This window comes from Brassica napus, unplaced genomic scaffold (assembly GCF_020379485.1).
Source record: "Brassica napus cultivar Da-Ae unplaced genomic scaffold, Da-Ae ScsIHWf_2309;HRSCAF=2981, whole genome shotgun sequence".
Taxonomy (NCBI): domain Eukaryota; kingdom Viridiplantae; phylum Streptophyta; class Magnoliopsida; order Brassicales; family Brassicaceae; genus Brassica; species Brassica napus.
Window position 1 is genome coordinate 1 of NW_026015692.1, and position 25,695 is coordinate 25,695.

At 27.5% G+C, this 25,695-nt stretch overlaps 2 pseudogenes; both read left to right on the forward strand.

The window, feature by feature from the left end:
- The first annotated feature begins 13,878 nt into the window (after positions 1–13,878).
- On the forward strand, positions 13,879–20,829 carry LOC125600597 (annotated as a pseudogene).
- Positions 20,830–22,003: 1,174 nt separating this feature from the next.
- LOC106360103 lies at positions 22,004–24,025 on the forward strand (annotated as a pseudogene).
- The last annotated feature ends 1,670 nt before the right edge of the window (positions 24,026–25,695 follow it).

A 25,695-nucleotide genomic window follows, 5' to 3' on the forward strand; every position in this document is an offset into this window, starting at 1 on the left:
TGTATTTTAAAATTATTTCTTAAAACTTCTATTTTAGGAAAGTTTTTATTTTTTATGAGAATATTGTAGATTTTGAGTTTTGTGATTTAGAACTTAGAATAAGCAGCATATTTGTGGATAGATGAGTATCTTTATCCGAAATTTTTCATCAATATGTTGGATTTTAAAATAATTTTCTTAAAAACTTCTATTTTTGGAAAGTTTTCATTTTTGGAGAAATATTGTAGATTTGGGTTTGTGATTTAGAAATTAGGAGAACAGAATATTTGTGGATAGATGAGTATTCTTTAAGAATTTTTCATCAATATGTTGTATTTTAAATAATTTTCTTAAAAACTTCTATTTTAGGAAAGTTTTCTGTTTTTTAGAGAAATATTGTAGATTTGGGTTTTGATGATTTAGAAATTAGGATAACAAGAATATTTGTGGATAGATGAGTATTCTTTAAGAATTTTTCATCAATATGTTGTATTTCAAATAATTTCTTAAAACTTCTATTTTAGGAAAGTTTTCATTTTTTGGAGAAATATTGTAGATTTGGGTTTTGTGATTCAGAAATTAGGACAACAAGAATATTTGTGGATAGATAAGTGTTCTTTAAGAATTTTTCATCAATATGTTGTATTTTAAAATTATTTTCTTAAAAATTCTGTTTTAGAAGTTTTCAGTTTTTTGAAATATTGTAGATTTGGGTTGTGTGATTTAGAAATTAGGAAACAAAGAATATTTGTGGATAGATGAGTATCTTTAAGAATTTCTCAATATTTGTATTTTAAAATAATTTTCTTTAAAAACTTCTATTTGGAAAGTTTTCATTTTTTGGAGAAATATTGTCGCTTTGGGTTTTGTGATTTAGAAATTAGGATAACAAGAATATTTGTGGATAGAGGAGTATTCTTTAAGAATTTACATCAATATGTTTGTATTTTAAAATAATTTTCTTAAAAACTTCTATTTTAGGAAAGTTATTATTTTTTTTTTGAGAAATATTGTAGATTTGGGTTTTGTGATTTAGAAATTAGGATAACAAGATATTTGGGATAGATGAGTATTCTTTAAGAATTTTTCATCAATATGTTGTATTTAAATAATTTTCTTAAACTTCTATTTTAGGAAAGTTTTCTGTTTTTTTTGAGAAATATTGTAGATTTGGGTTTGTGATTTAGAATTAGAGTAACAAGAATATTGTGGATAGATGAGTATCTTTAAGAATTTTTCATCCATATGTTGTATTTTAAAATAATTTTCTTAAAACTTCTATTTTAGGAAAGTTTTCATTTTTTGGAGAAATATTGTAATTTGGGTTTTGTGATTTAGAAATTAGGATAACAAAATATTTGTGATAGATGAGTGTTCTTTAAGAATTTTTCATCAATATGTTGTATTTTAAAATATTTTCTTAAAACTTCTATTTTAGGAAAGTTTTCATTTTTTTGAGAATATTGTAGATTTGGGTTTTGTGATTTAGAAATTAGGATAACAAGAATATTTGTGGATAGATGAGTATTTTTTAAGAATTTTTCATCAATATGTGTATTTTAAAATAATTTCTTAAAAATTTCTATTTTAGGAAAGTTTTTCTTTTTTTTAGAAATATTGTATATTTGGGTTTTGTGATTTAGAAATTAGGATAAAAAGAATATTTGTGGATAGATGAGTGTTCTTTAAGAATTTTTCATCAATATGTTGTATTTTAAAATAATTTTCTTAAAAACTTCTATTTTAGGAAAGTTTTCATTTTTTTGAGAAATATTGTATATTTGGGTTTTGTGATTTAGAAATTAGGATAACAAGAATATTTGTGGATAGATGAGTATTCTTTAGGAATTTTTCATCAATATGTTGTATTTTAAAATAATTTTCTTAAAAATTTCTATTTTAGGAAAGTTTTCTGTTTTTTGAGAAATATTGTAGATTTGGGTTTTGTGATTTAGAAATTAGGATAACAAAATATTTGGGGATAGATGAGTATTCTTTAAGAATTTTTCATCAATATGTTGTATTTTAAAATAATTTTCTTAAAAACTTCTATTTTTTAAGATTTTTTCATCAATATGTTGTATTTTAAAATAATTTTCTTAAAAACTTCTATTTTTGGAAAGTTTTATTTTTTTGGAGAAATATTGTAGATTTGGGTTTTTGTGATTTAGAATTAGGATAACAAGAATATTTGTGGATAGATGAGTATTCTTTAAGAATTTTTCATCAATATGTTGTATTTTAAAATATTTCTTAAAAACTCTATTTTAGGAAAGTTTTCATTTTTTTTGGAATATTGTAGATTTGGGTTTTGTGATTTAGAAATTAGGATAACAAGAATATTTGTGGATAGATGAGTATTTTTAAGAATTTTTCATCAATATGTTGTATTTTAAAATAATTTCTTAAAAACTTCTATTTTAGAAAGTTTTCATTTTTTGGAGAAATATTGTAGATTTGGGTTTTTTGATTTAGAAATTAGGATAACAAGATATTTGTGGATAGATAGTATTCTTTAAGAATTTTTCATCAATATGTTGTATTTTAAAATAATTTCTTAAAATTTCTATTTTAGGAAAGTTTTCATTTTTTTGAGAAATATTGTAGATTTGGGTTTTGTGAATTAGAAATTAGGATAACAAGAATATTAGTGGATAGATGAGTATATTTTAAGAAATTTTCATCAATATGTTGTATTTTAAAATAATTTTCTTAAAACCTTCTATTTTTGGAAAGTTTTCATTTTATGGAGAAATATTGTAGATTTGGGTTTTGTGATTTAGAAATTAGGATAACAAGAATATTTGTGGATAGATGAGTATTCTTTAAGAATTTTTCATCAATATGTTGTATTTTAAATTAATTATCTTAAAAATTTCTATTTTAGGAAAGTTTTCCGTTTTTAGAGAAATATTGTAGACTTGGGTTTTGTGATTTAGAAATTAGGATAACAAGAATATTTGTGGATAGATGAGTATTCTTTAAGAATTTTTCATCAATATGTTGTATTTTTAAATAATTTTCTTAAAAATTTCTATTGTAGGAAAGTTTTCATTTTTGTTGAGAAATTGTAGTATTTTGGGTTTTGTGATTTAGAAATTAGGATAACAGAATATTTGTGGATAGATGAGTATTCTTTAGAATTTTTCATCAATATGTTGTATTTTAAAATAATTTTCTTAAAAATTTCTATTGTAGGAAAGTTTTCATTTTTTGAGAAATATTGTAGATTTTTGGGTTTTGTGATTTAGAAATTAGGATAACAAGAATATTTGTGGATAGATGAGTATTCTTTAAGAATTTTTCATTAATATGTTGTATTTTAAAATAATTTTCTTAAAAACTTCTATTTTAGGAAAGTTTTCATTTTTTGGAGAAATATTGTAGATTTGGTTTTTGTGATTTAGGAATTAGGATAACAAGAGTATTTGTGGATAGATGAGTATATTTTAAGAAATTTTCATTAATATGTTGTATTTTAAAATAATTTTCTTAAAAACTTCTATTTTTGGAAAGTTTTCATTTTTTTGAGAAATAATGTAGATTTGGGTTTTGTGATTTAGAAATTAGGATAACAGGAATATTTGTGGATAGATGAGTGTTCTTTAAGAATTTTTCATCAATATGTTGTATTCTAAATTAATTATCTTAAAAATTTCTATTTTAGGAAAGTTTTCTGTTTTTAGAAAAATATTGTAGATTTGGGTTTTGTGATTTAGAAATTAGGATAACAAGAATATTTGTGGATAGATGAGTATTCTTTAAGAATTTTTCATCAATATGTTGTATTTTAAAATAATTTTCTTAAAAATTTCTATTTTAGGAAAGTTTTCATTTTTTGAGAAATATTGTAGATTTGGGTTTTGTGATTTAGAAATTAGGATAACAGGAATATTTGTGGATAGATGAGTGTTGTTTAAGAATTTTTCATCAATATGTTGTATTCTAAAATTATTTTCTTAAAAACTTCTATTTTAGGAAAGTTTTTTTTTTTTTTGAGAAATATTGTATATTTGGGTTTTGTGATTTAGAAATTAGGATAACAAGAATATTTGTGGATAGATGAGTATTCTTTAGAATTTTTCATCAATATGTTGTATTTTAAAATAATTTTCTTAAAAACTTCTATTTGGAAAGTTTTTTTTTTTTGGAGAAATATTGTAGATTTGGGTTTTGTGATTTAGAAATTAGGATAACAAGAAAATTTGTGGATAGATGAGTATTCTTTAAGAATTTTTCATCAATATGTTGTATTTTAAAATAATTTTCTTAAAACATCTATTTTAGGAAAGTTTTCATTTTTTTTGAGAAATATTGTAGATTTGGGTTTTGTGATTTAGAAATTAGGATAACAAGAATATTTGTGGATAGATGAGTATTCTTTAAGAATTTTTCATCAATATGTTGTATTTTAAAATAATTTTCTTAAAAACTTCTATTTTAGGAAAGTTTTCATTTTTTGAGAAATATTGTATATTTGGGTTTTGTGATTTAGAAATTAGGATAACAAGAAAATTTGTGGATAGATGAGTATTCTTTAGAATTTTTCATCAATATGTTGTATTTTAAAATAATTTTCTTAAAAACTTCTATTTTAGGAAAGTTTTCATTTTTTGGAGAAATATTGTAGATTTGGGTTTTGTGATTTAGAAATTAGGATAACAAGAATATTTGTGGATAGATAAGTGTTCTTTAAGAATTTTTCATCAATATGTTGTATTTTAAAATTATTTTCTTAAAAATTTCTATTTTAGGAAAGTTTTCATTTTTTTGAGAAATATTGTAGATTTGGGTTTTGTGATTTAGAAATTAGGATAACAAGAATATTTGTGGATAGATGAGTATTCTTTAGAATTTTCATCAATATGTTGTATTTTAAAATAATTTTCTTAAAAACTTCTATTTTTGGAAAGTTTTCATTTTATGGAGAAATATTGTAGATTTGGGTTTTGTGATTTAGAAATTAGGATAACAAGAATATTTGTGGATAGATGAGTATTTTTTAAGAATTTTTCATCAATATGTTGTATTTTAAAATAATTTTCTTAAAACTTCTATTTTTGGAAAGTTTTCTGTTTTTGGAGAAATATGTAGATTTGGGTTTTGTGATTTAGAAATTAGGATAACAAGAATATTTGTGGATAGATGAGTATTCTTTAAGAATTTTTCATCAATATGTTGTATTTTAAAATAATTTTCTTAAAAACTTCTATTTTAGGAAAGTTTTCATTTTTTTGAAAATATTGTAGATTTGGGTTTTGTGATTTAGAAATTAGGATAACAAGAATATTTGTGGATAGATGAGTATTCTTTAAGAATTTTTCATCAATATGTTGTATTTTAAAATAATTTTCTTAAAAATTTCTATTTTAGGAAAGTTTTTCATTTTTTTGAGAAATATTGTAGATTTGGGTTTTTTGATTTAGAAATTAGGATAACAAGAATATTTGTGGATAGATGAGTATTCTTTAAAAATTTCATCAATATGTTGTATTTTAAAATAATTTTCTTAAAAACTTCTATTTTAGGAAAGTTTTCATTTTTTGAGAAATATTGTAGATTTGGGTTTTTGTGATTTAGAAATTAGGATAACAAGAATATTTGTGGATAGATGAGTATTTTTAAGAATTTTTCATCAATATGTTGTATTTTAAAATTATTTTCTTAAAAACTTCTATTTTAGGAAAGTTTTCATTTTTTGAGAAATATTGTAGATTTGGGTTTTGTGATTTAGAAATTAGGATAACAAGAATATTTGTGGATAGATGAGTATTCTTTAAGAATTTTTCATCAATATGTTGTATTTTAAAATAATTTTCTTAAAAACTTCTATTTTAGGAAAGTTTTCATTTTTTTGAGAAATATTGTAGATTTGGGTTTTATGATTTAGAAATTAGGATAACAAGAATATTTGTGGATAGATGAGTATATTTTAAGAAATTTTCATCAATATGTTGTATTTTAAAATAATTTTCTTAAAAACTTCTATTTTAGGAAAGTTTTCATTTTTTGGAGAAATATTGTAGATTTGGGTTTTGTGATTTAGAAATTAGGATAACAAGAATATTTGTGGATAGATGAGTATTCTTTAAGAATTTTCATCAATATGTTGTATTTTAAAATAATTTTCTTAAAAACTTCTATTTAGGAAAGTTTTATTTTTTTGAGAAATATTGTAGATTTGGGTTTTGTGATTTAGAAATTAGGATAACAAGAATATTTGTGGATAGATGAGTATTCTTTAAGAATTTTTCATCAATATGTTGTATTTTAAAATAATTTTCTTAAAAAATTTCTATTTTAGGAAAGTTTTCTGTTTTTTTGAGAAATATTGTAGATTTGGGTTTTGTGATTTAGAAATTAGGATAACAAGAATATTTTGTGGATAGATGAGTATTCTTTAAGATTTTTCATCAATATGTTGTATTTTAAAATTATTTTCTTAAAAACTTCTATTTTAGGAAAGTTTTCATTTTTTGGAGAAATATTGTAAATTTGGGTTTTGTGATTCAGAAATTAGGATAACAAGAATATTTGTGGATAGATAAGTGTTCTTTAAGAATTTTTCATCAATATGTTGTATTTTAAAATAATTTTCTTAAAAACTTCTATTTTAGGAAAGTTTTCATTTTTTTGAGAAATATTGTAGATTTGGGTTTTGTGATTTAGAAATTAGGATAACAAGAATATTTGTGGATAGATGAGTATTTTTTAAGAATTTTTCATCAATATGTTGTATTTTAAAATAATTTTCTTAAAAACTTTCTATTTTAGGAAAGTTTTCATTTTTTTTAGAAATATTGTATATTTGGGTTTTGTGATTTAGAAATTAGATAAAAGAATATTTGTGGATAGATGAGTATTCTTTAAGAATTTTTCATCAATATGTTGTATTTTAAAATAATTTTCTTAAAAACTTCTATTTTAGGAAAGTTTTCATTTTTTTGAGAAATATTGTATATTTGGGTTTTGTGATTTAAAAATTTAGGATAACAAGAATATTTGTGGATAGATGAGTATTTTTTAAGAATTTTTCATCAATATGTTGTATTTTAAAATAATTTTCTTAAAAACTTCTATTTTAGGAAAGTTTTCTGTTTTTTGAGAAATATTGTAGATTTGGGTTTTGTGATTTAGAAATTAGGATAACAAGAATATTTGTGGATAGATGAGTGTTCTTTAAGAATTTTTCATCAATAATATTGTATTTTAAAATAATTTTCTTAAAAACTTCTATTTTAGGAAAGTTTTCATTTTTATTGAGAAATATTGTAGATTTGGGTTTTGTGATTTAGAAATTAGGATAACAAGAATATTTGTGGATAGATGAGTATTCTTTAGGAATTTTTCATCAATATGTTGTATTTTAAAATAATTTTCTTAAAAATTTCTATTTAGGAAAGTTTTCTGTTTTTTGAGAAATATTGTAGATTTGGGTTTTGTGATTTAGAAATTAGGATAACAAGAATATTTGTGGATAGATGAGTATTCTTTAAGAATTTTTCATCAATATGTTGTATTTTAAAATAATTTTCTTAAAAACTTCTATTTTGGAAAGTTTTCATTTTTTTGAGAAATATTGTAGATTTGGGTTTTGTGATTTAGAAATTAGGATAACAAATATTTGTGGATAGATGAGTATCTTTAAGAATTTTTCATCAATATGTTGTATTTTAAAATAATTTTCTTAAAAACTTCTATTTTTGGAAAGTTTTCATTTTATTTAGAAATATTGTAGATTTGGGTTTTGTGATTTAGAAATTAGGATAACAAGAATATTTGTGGATAGATGAGTATTTTTTAAGAATTTTTCATCAATATGTTGTATTTTAAAATAATTTTCTTAAAAACTTCTATTTTAGGAAATTTTTGTTTTTTTTTTTTGAGAAATATTGTAGATTTGGGTTTTGTGATTTAGAAATTAGGATAACAAGAATATTTGTGGATAGATGAGTATTCTTTAAGAATTTTTCATCAATATGTTGTATATTTAAATTATTTTCTTAAAAACTTCTATTTTTGGAAAGTTTTCATTTTTTTGAGAAATATTGTAGATTTGGGTTTGTGATTTAGAAATTAGGATAACAAGAATATTTGTGGATAGATGAGTATTCTTTAAGAATTTTTCATCAATATGTTGTATTTTAAAATAATTTTCTTAAAAACTTCTATTTTAGGAAAGTTTTCATTTTTTGAGAAATATTGTAGATTTGGGTTTTGTGATTTAGAAATTAGGATAACAAGAATATTTGTGGATAGATGAGTGTTTTTTAAGAATTTTTCATCAATATGTTGTATTTTAAAATTATTTTCTTAAAAACTTCTATTTTAGGAAAGTTTTCATTTTTTTGAGAAATATTGTAGATTTGGGTTTGTGAATTAGAAATTAGGATAACAAGAATATTTGTGGATAGATGAGTATCTTTTAAGAATTTTTCATCAATATGTTGTTTTTAAATAATTTTCTTAAAACCTTCTATTTTAGGAAAGTTTTCATTTTTTGGAGAAATATTGTAGATTTGGTTTTGTGATTTAGAAATTAGGATAACAAGAATATTTGTGGATAGATGAGTATTCTTTAAGAATTTTTCATCAATATGTTGTATTTTAAATTAATTTTCTTAAAACTTCTATTTTAGGAAAGTTTTCATGTTTTTAGAGAAATATTGTAGATTTGGGTTTTGTGATTTAGAAATTAGGATAACAAGAATATTTGTGGATAGATGAGTATTCTTTAAGAATTTTTCATCAATATGTTGTATTTTTAAATAATTTTCTTAAAACTTCTATTTTAGGAAAGTTTTCATTTTTTTGAGAGATATTGTAGATTTGGGTTTTGTGATTTAGAAATTAGGATAACAAGAATATTTGTGGATAGATGAGTATTCTTTAAGAATTTTTCATCAATATGTTGTATTTTAAAATAATTTCTTAAAAATTTCTATTTTAGGAAAGTTTTCATTTTTTTTGAGAAATATTGTAGATTTTGGTTTTGTGATTTAGAAATTAGGATAACAAGAATATTTGTGGATAGATGAGTATTCTTTAAGAATTTTCATTAATATGTTGTATTTTAAAATAATTTTCTTAAAAACTTCTATTTTAGGAAAGTTTTCATTTTTTTGAGAAATATTGTAGATTTGGTTTTGTGATTTAGAAATTAGGATAACAAGAATATTTGTGGATAGATGAGTATTTTTTAGAAATTTTCATCAATATGTTGTATTTTAAAATAATTTTCTTAAAAACTTCTATTTTTGGAAAGTTTTCATTTTTTTGAGAAATATTGTAGATTTGGGTTTTGTGATTTAGAAATTAGGATAACAAGAATTTGTGGATAGATGAGTATTTTTTAAGAATTTCATCAATATGTTGTATTTTAATAATTATCTTAAAAATTTCTATTTTAGGAAAGTTTTCTGTTTTTTGAGAAATATGTAGATTTGGGTTTTTGTGATTTAGAAATTAGGATAACAAGAATATTTGTGGATAGATGAGTATTCTTTAAGAATTTTCATCAATATGTTGTATTTTAAAATAATTTTCTTAAAACATCTATTTTAGGAAAGTTTTCATTTTTTTGAGAAATATTGTAGATTTGGGTTTTGTGATTTAGAAATTAGGATAACAAGAATATTTGTGGATAGATGAGTATTTTTTAAGAATTTTTCATCAATATGTTGTATTTTAAAATAATTTTCTTAAAAACTTCTATTTTAGGAAAGTTTTCATTTTTTTTGAGAAATATTGTAGAATTGGGTTTTGTGATTTAGAAATTAGGATACAAGAAATTTGTGGGTAGATGAGTGTTCTTTAAGAATTTTTCATCAATATGTTGTATTTTAAAATAATTTTCTTAAAAACTTCTATTTTTGGAAAGTTTTTATTTTTTGGAGAAATATTGTAGATTTGGGTTTTGTGATTTAGAAATTAGGATAACAAGAAAATTTGTGGATAGATGAGTGTTCTTTAAGAATTTTTCATCAATATGTTGTATTTTAAAATTATTTTCTTAAAAACTTCTATTTTAGGAAAGTTTTCATTTTTTGAGAAATTTGTAGATTTGGGTTTTGTGATTTAGAAATTAGGATAACAAGAATATTTGTGGATAGATGAGTGTTCTTTAAGAATTTTTCATCAATATATTGTATTTTAAAATAATTTTCTTAAAAACTTCTATTTTAGGAAAGTTTTCATTTTTTTTGAAATATATTGTGGATTTGGGTTTTGTGATTTAGAAATTAGGATAACAAGAATATTTGTGGATAGATGAGTATTTTTTAAGAATTTTTCATCAATATGTTGTATTTTAAAATAATTTTCTTAAAAATTTCTATTTTAGGAAAGTTTTCATTTTTTTGAGAAATATTGTAGATTTGGGTTTTTTGATTTAGAAATTAGGATAACAAGAATATTTGTGGATAGATGAGTATTCTTTAAGAAATTTTCATCAATATGTTGTATTTTAAAATAATTTTCTTAAAACTTCTATTTTAGGAAAGTTTTCATTTTTTGAGAAATATTGTAGATTTGGGTTTTGTGATTTAGAAATTAGGATAACAAGAATATTTGTGATAGATGAGTATTATTTAAGAATTTTCATCAATATGTTGTATTTTAAAATTATTTTCTTAAAAACTTCTATTTTAGGAAAGTTTTCATTTTTTGGAGAAATATTGTAGATTTGGGTTTTGTGATTTAGAAATTAGGATAACAAGAATATTTGTGGATAGATGAGTATTCTTTAAGAATTTTTCATCAATATGTTGTATTTTAAAATAATTTTCTTAAAAACTTCTATTTTAGGAAAGTTTTCATTTTTTTGAGAAATATTGTAGATTTGGGTTTTATGATTTAGAAATTAGGATAACAAATATATTTGTGGATAGATGAGTATTCTTTAAGAATTTTTCATCAATATGTTGTATTTTAAAATAATTTTCTTAAAAATTTCTATTTTAGGAAAGTTTTCTGTTTTTTTGAGAAATATTGTATATTTGGGTTTTGTGATTTAGAAATTTGGATAACAAGAATATTTGTGGATAGATGAGTATTCTTTAAGAATTTTTCATCAATATGTTGTATTTTAAAATAATTTTCTTAAAAACTTCTATTTTAGGAAAGTTTTCTGTTTTTTTGAGAAATATTGTAGATTTGGGTTTTGTGATTTAGAAATTAGGATAACAAGAATATTTGTGGATAGATGAGTATTTTTAAGAAATTTTTCATCATATGTTGTATTTTAAATAATTTTCTTAAAAATTTCTATTTTAGGAAAGTTTTCATTTTTTTAAGAAATATTGTATATTTGGGTTTTGTGATTTAGAAATTAGGATAAAAAGAATATTTGTGGATAGATGAGTGTTCTTTAAGAATTTTTCATCAATATGTTGTATTTTTAAATTATTTTCTTAAAAACTTATATTTTAGGAAAGTTTTCATTTTTTTGAGAAATATTGTAGATTTGGGTTTTGTGATTTAGAAATTAGGATAACAAGAATATTTGTGGATAGATGAGTGTTCTTTAAGAATTTTTCATCAATATGTTGTATTTTAAAATAATTTTCTTAAAAACTTCTATTTTAGGAAAGTTTTCATTTTTTTGAGAAATATTGTAGATTTGGGTTTTTGTGATTTAGAAATTAGGATAACAAGAATATTTGTGGATAGATGAGTATTTTTTAAGAATTTTTCATCAATATGTTGTATTTTAAAATAATTTTCTTAAAAACTTCTATTTTAGGAAAGTTTTCATTTTTTTGAGAAATATTGTAGATTTGGGTTTTGTGATTTAGAAATTAGGATAACAAGAATATTTGTGGATAGATGAGTATATATTAAGAATTTTTCATCAATATGTTGTATTTTAAAATTATTTTCTTAAAAATTTCTATTTTAGGAAAGTTTTTTTCATTTTTGAGAAATATTGTAGATTTGGGTTTTGTGATTTAGAAATTAGGATAACAAGAATATTTGTGGATAGATGAGTATATTTTAAGAATTTTTCATCAATATGTTGTATTTTAAAATAATTTTCTTAAAAACTTCTATTTTTGGAAAGTTTTCATTTTATGGAGAAATATTGTAGATTTGGGTTTTGTGATTTAGAAATTAGGATAACAAGAATATTTGAGGATAGATGAGTATTTTTTAAGATTTTTTCATCAATATGTTGTATTTTAAAATAATTTTCGTAAAAACTTCTATTTTTGGAAAGTTTTCTGTTTTTTGGAGAAATATTGTAGATTTGGGTTTTGTGATTTAGAAATTAGGATAACATGAATATTTGTGGATAGATGAGTGTTCTTTAAGAATTTTTCATCAATATATTGTATTTTAAAATAATTTTCTTAAAAACTTCTATTTTAGGAAAGTTTTCTGTTTTTTTGAGAAATATTGTAGATTTGGGTTTTGTGATTTAGAAATTAGGATAACAAGAATATTTGTGGATAGATGAGTATTTTTTAAGAATTTTTCATCAATATGTTGTATTTTAAAATAATTTTCTTAAAAACTTCTATTTTAGGAAAGTTTTCATTTTTTTAAGAAATATTGTATATTTGGGTTTTGTGATTTAGAAATTAGGATAAAAAGAATATTTGTGGATAGATGAGTGTTCTTTAAGAATTTTTCATCAATATGTTGTATTTTAAAATTATTTTCTTAAAAACTTCTATTTTAGGAAAGTTTTCATTTTTTTGAGAAATATTGTAGATTTGGGTTTCGTGATTTAGAAATTAGGACAACAAGAATATTTGTGGATAGATAAGTGTTCTTTAAGAATTTTTCATCAATATGTTGTATTTTAAAATAATTTTCTTAAAAACTTCTATTTTAGGAAAGTTTTCATTTTTTTAGAGAAATATTGTAGATTTGGGTTTTGTGATTTAGAAATTAGGATAACAAGAATATTTGTGGATAGATGAGTATTCTTCTAGAATTTTTTATCAATATGTTGTATTTTAAAATAATTTTCTTGAAAACTGTTATTTTTGGAAAATTTTCATTTTTTGAGAAATATTGTAGATTTGGGTTTTGTGATTTAGAAATTAGGATAACAAGAATATTTGTGGATAGATGAGTATTTTTTTAACAATTTTTCATCAATATATTGTATTTTAAAATAATTTTCTTAAAAACTTCTATTTTTGGAAAGTTTTCATTTTTTGGAGAAATATTGTAGATTTGGGTTTTGTGATTTAAAAATTAGGATAACAAGAATAGTTGTGGATAGATGAGTGTTCTTTAAGAATTTTCCATAAGTATAGTGTATTTTTAAATAATTTTTTTGAAAACTTATATTTTTGGAAAGTTTTCATTTTTTTAGAAATATTGTAGATTTGGGTGCCGAGACCAGCCAATAAAAATCAACATAATCAGTACCCTGACCTCACAGTGGATTCTCTCATTGATCCTACTTCGCGAACTTGGAATATGCAGGCAATTCGGGCTTTAGTGAACCCACAAGATGTGAAAATTATAGAAAGTATACCTCTGAGTCGAACTCAGAGAGTTGACAGAGAGGGTTGGCATTTCACAAACAATGGGAAATATACGGTCAAATAAGGGTATCAGGTGGAGCGGGTTTATCCAGATAGGGAACGACCTCCGGTAATGTTTGGACCTTCAGTTGATGCCTTAAAGGCGTTTTGTTGGAAAGTACGTTGTCCACCAAAGATCAAACATTTTCTATGGCAATTAATTACAGGATGTGTAGCAGTTAAGAAGAACTTGAAAGCGAGAGGGATAAACGGTGATATATGTTGTGCAAGATGTGGAGCTGATGAGGAATCAATTAACCATGTGTTTTTTGAATGTCCTCCAGTATGTCAGGTTTGGGCGCTATCAAAGATACCATCAAACCCAACTATCTTTCCAACAATGTCTATTTTTACAAATATGGATTATCTTTTCTGGAGAGTGCTTCCGCAATTAGAGGATCACCAGTTTGCTTGGATTCTTTGGTATATCTCGAAAGGAAGAAATAGCAAAGTTTTTAGCAATCTTGATATGGATCCCATAGATACGCTTAAAGTGGCAGAAACAGAATCCACACTATGGTCCGAAGCGCAGATAGCAAAAGAACAGAAGAACGGGACACAGGTAGAGATTCCGACATTACCGGTAATCCAAGGTAGATGGTGTTTCACAGATGGATCCTGGAAAGAGAATGATGATTTCTCTGGACAGGGATGGTTCAGTACTTTAGCAGGTTTTAAAGGGCTGATGGGGGCAAGAAATGTTCGAGCTAGTCTATCTCCTCTCCATGCGGAGATGGAAGCACTACTTTGGGCAATAGAATGTATGAGGAACTTACGTCAATTTCAGGTTACGTTTGCAACGGATTGTTCTCAATTGGTGAAGATGGTTTCGGAACCAGAAGAATGGCCAGCTTTTGCAAGTTATTTAGAAGATTTTAAAGTCCTGAAGGAAAGTTTTTCACGATCAGAGATTATCCATGTACCAAGAACGCAAAATAGAAAGGCGGATACCCTAGCACGTCGTGCCAGGAAACAGCCGTCTTTCGTCGTTCACATGGACCAACATCCTCCAGTTTGGTTTACAGAGTCTGTATGAGTTTGTTTATGTTGATGACAAAAAAAAAATTGTAGATTTGGGTTTTGTGATTTAGAAATTAGGATAACAAGAATATTTGTGGATAGATGAGTATTCTTTAAGAATTTTTAATCAATATGTTGTATTTTAAAATAATTTTCTTGAAAACTTCTATTTCTGGAAAGTTTTCATTTTTTGAGAAATATTGTAGATTTGGGTTTTGTGATTTAGAAATTAGGATAACAAGAATATTTGTGGATAGCCTAGTGTTCTTTAAGAATTTTTCATCAATATATTGTATTTTAAAATTATTTTCTTAAAAACTTTCTATTTTGGAAAGTTTTCATTTTTGAGAAATATTGTAGATTTGGATTTTGTGATTTAGAAATTAGGATAACAAGAATATTTGTGGATAGATGAGTATTCTTTAAGAATTTTCCATATGTATAGTGTATTTTTAAATAATTTTCTTGAAAACTTCTATTTTTGGAAAGTTTTCATTTTTTTGAGAAATATTGTAGATTTGGGTTTTGTGATTTAGAAATTAAGATAACAAGAATATTTGTGGATAGATGAGTATTTTTTAAGAATTTTTCATCAATATGTTGTATTTTAAAATAATTTTCTTAAAAACTTCTATTTTAGGAAAGTTTTCATTTTTTGAGAAATATTGTAGATTTGGGTTTTGTGATTTAGAAATTAGGATAACAAGAATATTTGTGGATAGATGAGTATTCTTTAAGAATTTTTCATCAATATGTTGTATTTTAAAATAATTTTCTTAAAAACTTCTATTTCTGGAAAGTTTTCATTTTTTTGAGAAATATTGTAGATTTGGGTTTTGTGATTTAGAAATTAGGATAACAAGAATATTTGTGGAAAGAGGAGTATTCTTTAAGAATTTTTCATCAATATGTTGTATTTTAAAATAATTTTCTTAAAATTTTCTATTTTAGGAAAGTTTTCATTTTTTGAGAAATATTGTAGATTTGAGTTTTTTATTTAGAAATTAGGATAACAAGAATATTTGTGGATAGATGAGTATTCTTTAAGAATTTTTCATCAATATGTTGTATTTTTAAATAATTTTCTTGAAAACTTCCATTTTTGGAAAGTTTTCATTTTTTTGAAAAATATTGTAGATTTGGGTTTTGTGATTTATAATTAGGATAACAAGAATGTTTGTGGATAGATGAGTATTCTTTAAGAATTTTTCATATGTATAGTGTATTTTAAAATAATTTTCTTGAAAACTTCTATTTTTGGAAAGTTTTCATTTTTTTGAGAAATATTGTAGATTTGGGTTTTGTGATTTAGAAATTAGGATAACAAGAATATTTGTGGATAGATGAGTATTCTTTAAGAATGTTTCTTCAATATGTTGTATTTTAAAATAATTTTTTTAAAAACTTTTATTTTAGGAAAGTTTTCAGTTTTTTTGAGAAATATTGTAGATTTGGGTTTTGTGATTTAGAAATTAGTATAACAAGAATATTTTGTGGATAGATGAATATTTTTTAAGAATTTTTCATCAATATGTTACATAGTGTGAACACATTTATGTATATAATGTGGACACATCAATACTATTAAAAGAGAAAGAGTCTTAAAAAATCTACCTATGAAAGTTGTTTGGACCCTTTCATTTATCTCATTATTTTTTGGTCTTACCTTAAATTTAGACTAACAATATGTTACTATATATTTATCTAACAATAATTTATTCAATTCCTTTATTTATTCAAATATCACTCCTAAATCCTAATCACTACTATTACTATATTTACCATTTTGATTTTTAATCGTAAAAGCATTGAAACTAATGTTTTATATTATCAATTTTATCATATAATATATGATTTAAAGCAAGAGAAGTTACACGATATATATGTGTAGATTCTAACTTCCTCTTTTCTTTATAATAAAGCAATCATATCATATATAAATTTTCTCACTAAAATCTCATATCATATACTAAACTTTCAACCGTCTATGGTTTGATAGATATTTTCATATTTAAAAATGAGTTTTCTGAATATTCATGTTACCTTCACAAAAATGTAGAAATTCATTGGTTATGTTAAAGTTAACCCGACTTCATGATATCAGTATTGAAAATTTACGATTTTGAAAATTATTGGTTTAGATATTATACTTTTATATAATTTTCACTTTAAAACGAATCAATACTATTAAAAGAGAAATAGTCTTAAAAAATCTAATATAAAAAAGTTGTTGGAGTCATGTATAACTATTTTTTTTGGTAATACCATTAATCATTCTAACCATACAATATTTTAAATATTTTTAAAAGATCATAATATTATTCCTTATGATACCTTTACTCAAAAAAATATTTCATCAACCATGTTTTTGTACAATAAAGTTAAAAACCTATATCAAAAGGTTGTTGGACCTGATATGGACGTAATGGGTCCACATATGTTCGGATATTTAAGATCCTAAAAAAATCGAAATATCTAAAAAATCTGAAAAATATTCGAAACTCCAAACAAATACCCAAAAAATTCAAATACCTAAAAATTCAAAATCTTATTCAAAATCTCACACGATGAACTGAAAAATATCCAATTCTTTTTAATTTGAAAATTTACTTCAAATCAAAAACTATAATCGTAAACCAAAAACTTTTTTAAAAATATCCATATTACTGGAAACATATTTGAAATATCCAAATATACCTAATAAACACAACATATTTGTGATCGGGTCTAGGGTAGGATCCAAACTCAAACAAAGACCTGCGGGTCTAAAAAAAACCCAAAAGGTTATCTTCTTTGGACCTGAACTAAACCTATATTTTCGGGTCGGTTCGGTTTGTTTTTTATCTTAATTGCCTAAAATAAACGTATTTAAAAGTGTACATATAAAATCTCGAATAAACTAATTCGTAGATTATATAACTGTTAAAAATTATATTTTTCGATATACTAAAACTTTGTATTATAATATAATTCAAAAAACTCGCGTTTTCCAAACGCGGGTCAAAATCTAGTTAGCATACTTATTATCAAATAATTGTGAGGATATCACATATCTATTATAGTGTAAATGCATTTATTACCATGTTTCTCTTTTAATATATAAGGAATTAACTTTAAAACCGGATTGGTTTGACTCTACCTCTTTACGTTTCAAAATTGAGGTCTACTATCAAATAGAGAAAAGAAAAAGAAAATAAAAGTTATTAGCCGGTTCAACCGTCCGGTATTTTCCACAAACCTAGCAAAACCTAATTTACGTTCACAGTAGAAGAAGAACACAAGCCTTACCGTTTCCTGTTCTGTCCCAAATCGAAACTCGAACCAAACGAACTCTGTCAAAAGACTCAAAACTAGGTGAAAATTGTCTGATCAATGGCGCAAGGAGAACTCAAGAGCTCTGTGCTAAACAGGAAACGAAACCCTAAATCACCCGTTGCTTCTCGCTCAAGGTTAGTATCTACTCTACTCTCTAGAGTAATTTACAATGATCCCCAGAACAAAAAGTAACGATTTTCACTCTGAACTTATCACACAGCAAGAAGCAGAAGATAGCAGAACATAGAAAGTCTCTTCCTATAGCTTCAGGTGCAAGTTTTATTTCACTTACCCTAATTCACACTTGTCTCATGTCCGTGGAGAGACTAACTGATTGTATTTTTTTTTAATTAACAGAGGAGGAACGTCTTATTGAGGCGGTTCAAAAGAATGATATTCTGATTATTGTTGGTGAAACCGGTAGTGGGAAGACTACTCGTAAGTTGTTAACTCTCAATTACTTTCTAATCCAAGTTGTTTGGACTTGATCATATGTTTTTGTTTTTTGTTTTTGACAGAGCTGCCTCAGTTCCTGTTCAATGCTGGTTTCTGTCGGGAAGGAAAGATGGTAGGGATAACACAGCCGAGGCGTATCGCTGCCCTGACCATTGCCAAAAGGGTAGCTGAGGAGTGTGATGTTCCGCTAGGACAAAAGGTTGGCTACTCCGTTAGGTTTGACGATACTACTTCTAGCTCCACGAGGTTAAAATACATGACTGATGGTTTCTTGCTGAGGTAAAACTAAAAAAACCACAAGTTAGAAAACTTTATGCTGTGAGGCCTTGGTCTCTTCTCATCAAATTTTTTTTTTGGCAGAGAGGCGTTGGTGGATCGGCTTCTTTCTAGATATTCAGTCATTATTATCGATGAAGCTCACGAGAGGACTGTTCATACTGATGTTCTCCTGGCCTTGCTTAAAAAGGTGCAACGGGAGAGAAGTGAGATTGGTGGTGTGTTGAGAGGCTGTCAAGGCAGAAAAGTATCTCCGTTAAAGCTGATAATCATGTCCGCGAGTTTGGACGCACGTGTTTTCTGTGACTACTACGGCGGTGCCAAAGATTTTCGTGTGGAAGGGAGACAGTTTGATGTGGACATGTTTTACACTGTTCATCCCGAGACTGATTATGTAGATGCAGCTTTGAATACTATATTTCAGGTTAATTGATCTTGTTTACCCTATCATCTTTTAGGGAATAAGTAAATCTAATTTTTTACATTTTTTATTTTTTTATTTTAAAAGATTCATTCGGAGGAGGAAGAAGGTGATATACTTGTTTTCCTCACTGGACAAGAGGAGATTGAATCTGTTGAGAGACTAGTCCAAGAAAAACTTCAGCATTTACCTGAAGACGAGAGGAAGCTGCTGCCACTTGCTATCTTTTCTGCTCTTCCATCAGAGCAGCAGATGAGAGTTTTCGCCCCTGCGCCTATTGGTTTCCGTAAGGTTAGTAAAGTTGAGTAACATTTTTTGGTTGAGACATTTGATGATATACTAATCCAGTTTTGTAAAATTTGTAGGTGGTTTTGGCCACAAATATAGCGGAGACATCGATTACAATTCCTGGAATAAGATATGTGGTAGACTCTGGGTTGTTAAGGCACGAACCTATGATCCGAACAAAGGAATGGAGACGCTTGATGTTGTTCCAGTATCAAAAGCACAGGCCATTCAACGAAGGTACCATGTTTTGTATTCATTTATATTTTACATTCAATGTGGGTTTATATGTTTTTTTTTTCTTTGGATTATATTTTAGTGGGCGCGCAGGACGTGACGGTTATGGGAAAAGTTTCCATCTTTATCCTGAGAGGGATTTTTGGAAACTGGAGGATTCAACCAAACCAGAGATCAAGAGATGCAATCTCTCTAATGTCATTTTGCAGCTCAAGGCTCTGGGGATTGATGATATTCTTGGATTTGATTTTATTGATAAACCTTCAAGGTAGTTCCTGTTGTTATTGTTGTTGAAAAAAATTGATTTGTAGTCTTGAGTCCTGACACATGGCTGAGGTATATATTCTCTTATTGCTTTGTTGAAAAAAAAACAGGAGCGCCATTGTAAAAGCATTGGCGGAGTTGCACTTGCTTGGTGCCTTGACTGATGATTGCAAACTAGCAAACCCGCTGGGGAACAAATGGCACGGCTCCCACTAGAGCCTGTTTACTCCAGAGCTCTGATTTTAGCCAATCAGTTCAATTGTCTTGAGGAAATGTTAATCATTGTTGCAATGCTTTCTGTGGAATCCATATTTTATGATCCTCGTCAGAAGAGAGAAGAGGTGAGAGAGATTGTCATTTTTTTTCTTTATATATACAGTTCATGAAAGCAGCTGTTTTTTATTTATCTTTGGTCAGGCAAGAACTTCAAGAAACCACTTTGTTAGCGTTGAAGGGGATCATCTAACTTATCTCAGTGTCTATCGAGAGTTGGATGAGTTCTTGGAGGAGAGAAAGGCGGAAAAAAGTGAAGCGAAAGTTGAGAAAATTATGAGAAAGTGGTGTAAGGTCAACTTCGTGAATAGTCGTTCCTTGAAACATGCTCGTGACATTTATAGGTTTGTCTTGTCTTCTTTTTGAGATTTCTTTTCACATGATTGTGGTTCAGTCTTGTGATCAATTTTGAATATGCTTGTTGTGCAGACAAATTCGTGGAAACGTTGAACAGATGGGTTTTAATGTGTCTTCATGCGGAAACGACATGCTTGAGTACCGTAGATGTATTGCTGCGTCGTTTTTCCTTAAAGCAGCACAGAGACAGATGGATGTACATACAGGGCTTTGGAAAGTGGTGAGATTGTGCACATCCACCCAAGTTCTGTTTTATTCCGTTCCAAACCTGAGTGTGTTATCTTCGACGAGCTTATGCAAACCAGCCAGAAGTACATCAACAACCTGACAAGAATTGATCCTTTATGGTTGGCTGAGTTGGCTCCTCATCATTACAAACAGAAGAGTGACTTAACGCTTCTTTAAAACACAACTAGTGTTCCTAGAGATTAATTTTGCAGACTAAATAAATTTTACAATAAACACAACCAGCTTTCTCTGATGTAAATTTTACAATAAACACAACCAGCTTTTTCTCGTATCTTTCTTCTTCTCTTTTTGTTCAAACCATCACGTTATAGTCACAAAGTGTTAAAAAAAAAAAAGATTAGTGATTATATTCTATTTTTGTTTATTAAACAAGAGTTATTGTTGTTTTTTGGTGGTATACAACCTTCAAAACTCAAAAGGGCTATATATTCTCTTTGTGCTTCATCAAAGTGAATGATTGAAAATTTACAGAACTGGAAACCCATTTACTCTGTTTTGTGTAAAGCAAAAAGAGGACCACTATGAAAACAAGGAAGCAAAGAGTACATCTTGTTATACTGATGGTAGAAAGTTAATTCTATCAATATCACCATTTTTCTTCAACCACACCATGCTGACCATCCTACCTCCTCTACTTCGTTCTTGACGCATGACTGTATCTGTCCATTGTCTAATATAATAATGAGTCTTATTGCCTGCATGTAATGTTTTCGTCAATGGGACAACCACTCCTGAAGTTAGTTCTATTAGAAAATAGAAACATAAGGTGTATAGTTGGAAAAGAGTCTAGACCAATGACTGCCAAGAAACAAAACTCTTTCTCTGAAATTAAAAACAATTTTAGAAATGCTGAAGATATAAGGCCAGGTCATGAGTTGATGAAGGTGAATAACAACGTATACACCAATGTGTTTACCTTATAATATATAATGCTCGAAGGATGTGCCCTCCATGTTTCTCCATTATATACGTCTCCATCTTGGCCACCAAATTTGTTTACATAAATCATTCATAATTAAATGTAAGGTTATAGAATCGTCTAAGTTATTCTCGTTATTATATGTCAAAAATAAAAATTATTTAACTTTTGAGACAACTATTCTCAGAATGTTTCCTTAATACCAAGTCAAATTAGTCAAATATTTAATAGTTTGAGTACCCAGCAACCTCAAAGTCTAATGCAAAGACCTTTTTGACGACGTGAAGGTCTCAACTGTTACATTTCTCCAACAGAGGCAAGCACGAACAAACATTAGAACATGTAGTCATGCATCTATAAACATTCTTTTTGTCCTTTTGAGGAGAAACTAACGCAGAAAATTCAGAAAAAATGGGGAACTCGTTCACATGCATCTCACACGAGGAAGAACAACGTCCCAAAAATCCTCGGCCGGCCGTGGCAAAGGAGGAGGAAGTAATACCAGAAAATACATGCGTCGCCTATCGCTCTCCTGCTCCGGCTCATCCTCCACTTCGTCTTCCAGGAAAGGTGTAATCAAACCAAAAAGAAGATAAGAGAGAGACATCATCAAGATCATCATGGACACGATAAAAACTCTCATATTATTCAGGAGCAAACTTTGGCAGCCACTAATCTCCTCTTCAACCAAACCCCTCGTAACAGCAACTATGTTGTTCCTCCTAATTTCAGACAGTCCACCAGTTCAAGCGGCGGCTCAGGACCTGTCTCAGCCGTCCAGAGTCCCAAGAAATCGACTTGTGGATTCGTAAGAACCTCTAGCTCTAGGCGAAAGTCTAGTGTCAATCCAGTGATCAAGCCTAACCAGGTCCCAGACAAGGCAAGCCTTTTATTTAATAGAGAACTAATGAATATATGCTTATTTTGAGGTGTATGTGTTTGCGTTTTGCGTTTACGCAGAAGCTTATTCGTTTACATTGAAAATTATCATAGATATTCGTATTTTTTTAATTAGAATAAGCCACTACTTTTAGCATTTTAAATGAAATCATTCTGTAATTATACAAAATTGCAAACAAATTGAGAAAAAAGTTTCTTCTTTTAGGTTTAAATTTTACATTTGTTTTTTTTTTGTATTTTACATTGTCGTAAACATTATTTATCATTTAAAAAAATAAGATGCAAACACACAAAAAGGGCATTTGAACAATAGTAGCTTATCAAGTTGACAAAAAAAAACAATAGTAGCTTATCTATGTCTTGTGACATTGTGAGTGATATGTGTGTATCTGTAACAGGAGCTGAAGAAGGTGGAAGTTTCAGAGACGAAGAGGTTTGTGCTAGTTCATGGTGGAGGATTTGGGGCTTGGTGTTGGTACAGAACCATAACTCTCTTAGAGAAACATGGTTTCCAAGTAGATGCTGTTGACTTGACCGGTTCAGGTATTAGCTCTACTGACACCAATACCATCACAAGCCTCGCTCATTACTCCAAGCCTCTCCTCCACTTTCTGGAATCCCTCAAACCCAACGAGAAGGTTCGACTTAGTCTTTGACCATTTGTGATGAAATTAAGACAATTTATAATGTTTTAAGACCATAATTAATTACAGGTAATTTTGGTGGGGCATGATTTTGGAGGGGCTTGTATGTCTTATGCGATGGAAATATTTCCTACTAAAATCTCCAAAGCTGTTTATATCTCTGCTGTTATGTTGGCCAATGGTCAAAGCACTCTCGATCTTTTTAATCAACCGGTACCTTTTTTATTTATTAGATCTTCTGCTAGTTACATTAATTATTATTTTATTACAAATTAAAATATATTACATTGATGATTTTACTAATCGACAACTAAAACTTTTAATGAATATATACACGTCCAAAATATTACATCGATGATTTTACAAACCGACAATGCAAATCTTTTGGTGAATAATTCTTTTTCAGCTGGGATCAAATGATCTGATACAACAAGCTCATATATTTCTGTACGCCAACGGCAAAAAGAACCCTCCAACTGCCGTTGACTACGACAGATCTTTGCTTAGAGATTTTATCTTTCATAAGAGCCCACCAAAGGTAAATCTAAACCGAGCCGTTACAGTCCGGTTTGATTACTGAATTTACCTGGATTTTTGGTATAGGACCTCGCATTGTCATCGGTATCCATTAGACCGTTTCCGTTCGCGCCGGTTGTTGAAAAACTTCACGTGTCGGAGAAAACTACGGCTCTACTCGACGGTTCTACATAACAACCCATGGAGGATTGTGCAATACCAGTTCCTCTTCAGGAGGCGATGATCAAATTGAACCCACCTGAACAAGTTTTCCAGCTCAAAGGAGCCGATCATGCACCGTTCTTTTCGGCCTCAGTCCTTGAACCGAATCCTCGTCGAGATAGCTAAACTACCGTTTAAAAAATCATCGTGATATGTTTGATGGATTGGGTATTATTCCAACCGGATAACAAAAACTAAACCAAACCGGTTATAGGATTTGTTTTTGAGAGTTGGACCGAGCAGTGAGCAGAACATTATCTGGTCTTGGTCTGAATATCGTATGTTATTTGTTGATTTATTTTGATACTACATTTTAATAAAAAGAATATTTCTAGTAATCACAAAAACTATGCCATATTAATAATTCCTTATGTCGAGGAAATGAATATCCCGTTTAGGTTTTTCCTACTTCTATAGCCTCTTTAATCTCCTTTGTTTCATATGCATTCTAGATCTTTTGTATAATCATATGGCTGATGTTCGTATGCTCACCCAGGTGATCCATCTGGGTGAAAATACAAATCGATGTTCGCTTTGTACATTATAGTGCTACATCCAAATGGATCATCCACCTGAATTTTTAAAAACTCATTTCAAATTCTCACCTAAATGAAGGTGAATCTTGATGGTGCATCTCGACACAGATGCATATAGTTCAGTCCAAAATGATAAATAAACAAAAATGACATTTTAAATCAAAATATTATTTTTAAACCGTAAATTCTATTTTTTTGCAAATACATTTTTCTGCTAGAACCGAAAATACATTTACCCCCAAAACCCAAAAAAACACACTTTCCCGCCAAAATCGTAAAATGCGTTTTCCTCAAACATATAAAACGCATTTTCCCGCCAACACCAAAATAATGCATTTTTTCGCCAAACTCAAAAACACATATTCCCGACAACCCCTCCCCCCCCCAAGCACTTTCCAGCCAAAACCGCAAAAAGTATTTTTCCGCGAAAACTGAAAGACGCAATTTTCTCGCCAAAACCGGAAAAAACGCATTTTCCCGCCAAATTGAAAAACGCATTTTTTCGCCAAAACCGGAAAAGTGCATTTTTCCACCAAACCCGAAAAACGTGTTTTTTCCGCCAAAACAAAACAAATGTATTTTCCCACCAAAACTGAAAAACACATTTTTCTGCCAAAATCGGAAAACGTTTTTCCTGCCAAAACCGGAAAACCGCATTTTTCCGCCAAAACCGGGAAACGTATTTTCCTGCCAAAACCGAGAAAATATATTTTCCCACCAAAACCGGAAAACACATTTTCCATCGAAACCGCAAAAATATTTTCCGCAAAAAACGCAAAAAAAAACGCATTTCCCGTCAAAAATGGAAAATTCACATTTCCCGCTAAAACTACAAAATGCATTTTCCCGCAATATCGCGAAAAAAAAAACTTTTATTGTCAAACCTGCAAAAACAACTTTTTCGTTAAAAACACATTTTCCGCCAAAACCCCAAAACGTACTTTTTCCGCCAAAACCGCAAAAACGTATTTTCCGCAAAACTCATAAAAACGTATTTTCCGCCAAAACTATAAAAATATTTTTTTTCGCTGAAAGATAAAAAAAATATATTTTAGTCATTTTATTAACAAGTCCACGGTCCACTTGAAAGTAGATGCAAGTTTAAAAAAAAATGAACATAGCTGCATTCAGATGATTCATCTGGATGCATGGACGAAATGAGGAAACAAACAACCCCAAACGAAGCATATGGATAAGACATCTAGATAGAACCATTTGGACGCATCTTCTAGATGTACAAACGAACGGGGCGTATATTTCTCCGATATCAATCGAAATCGATCGA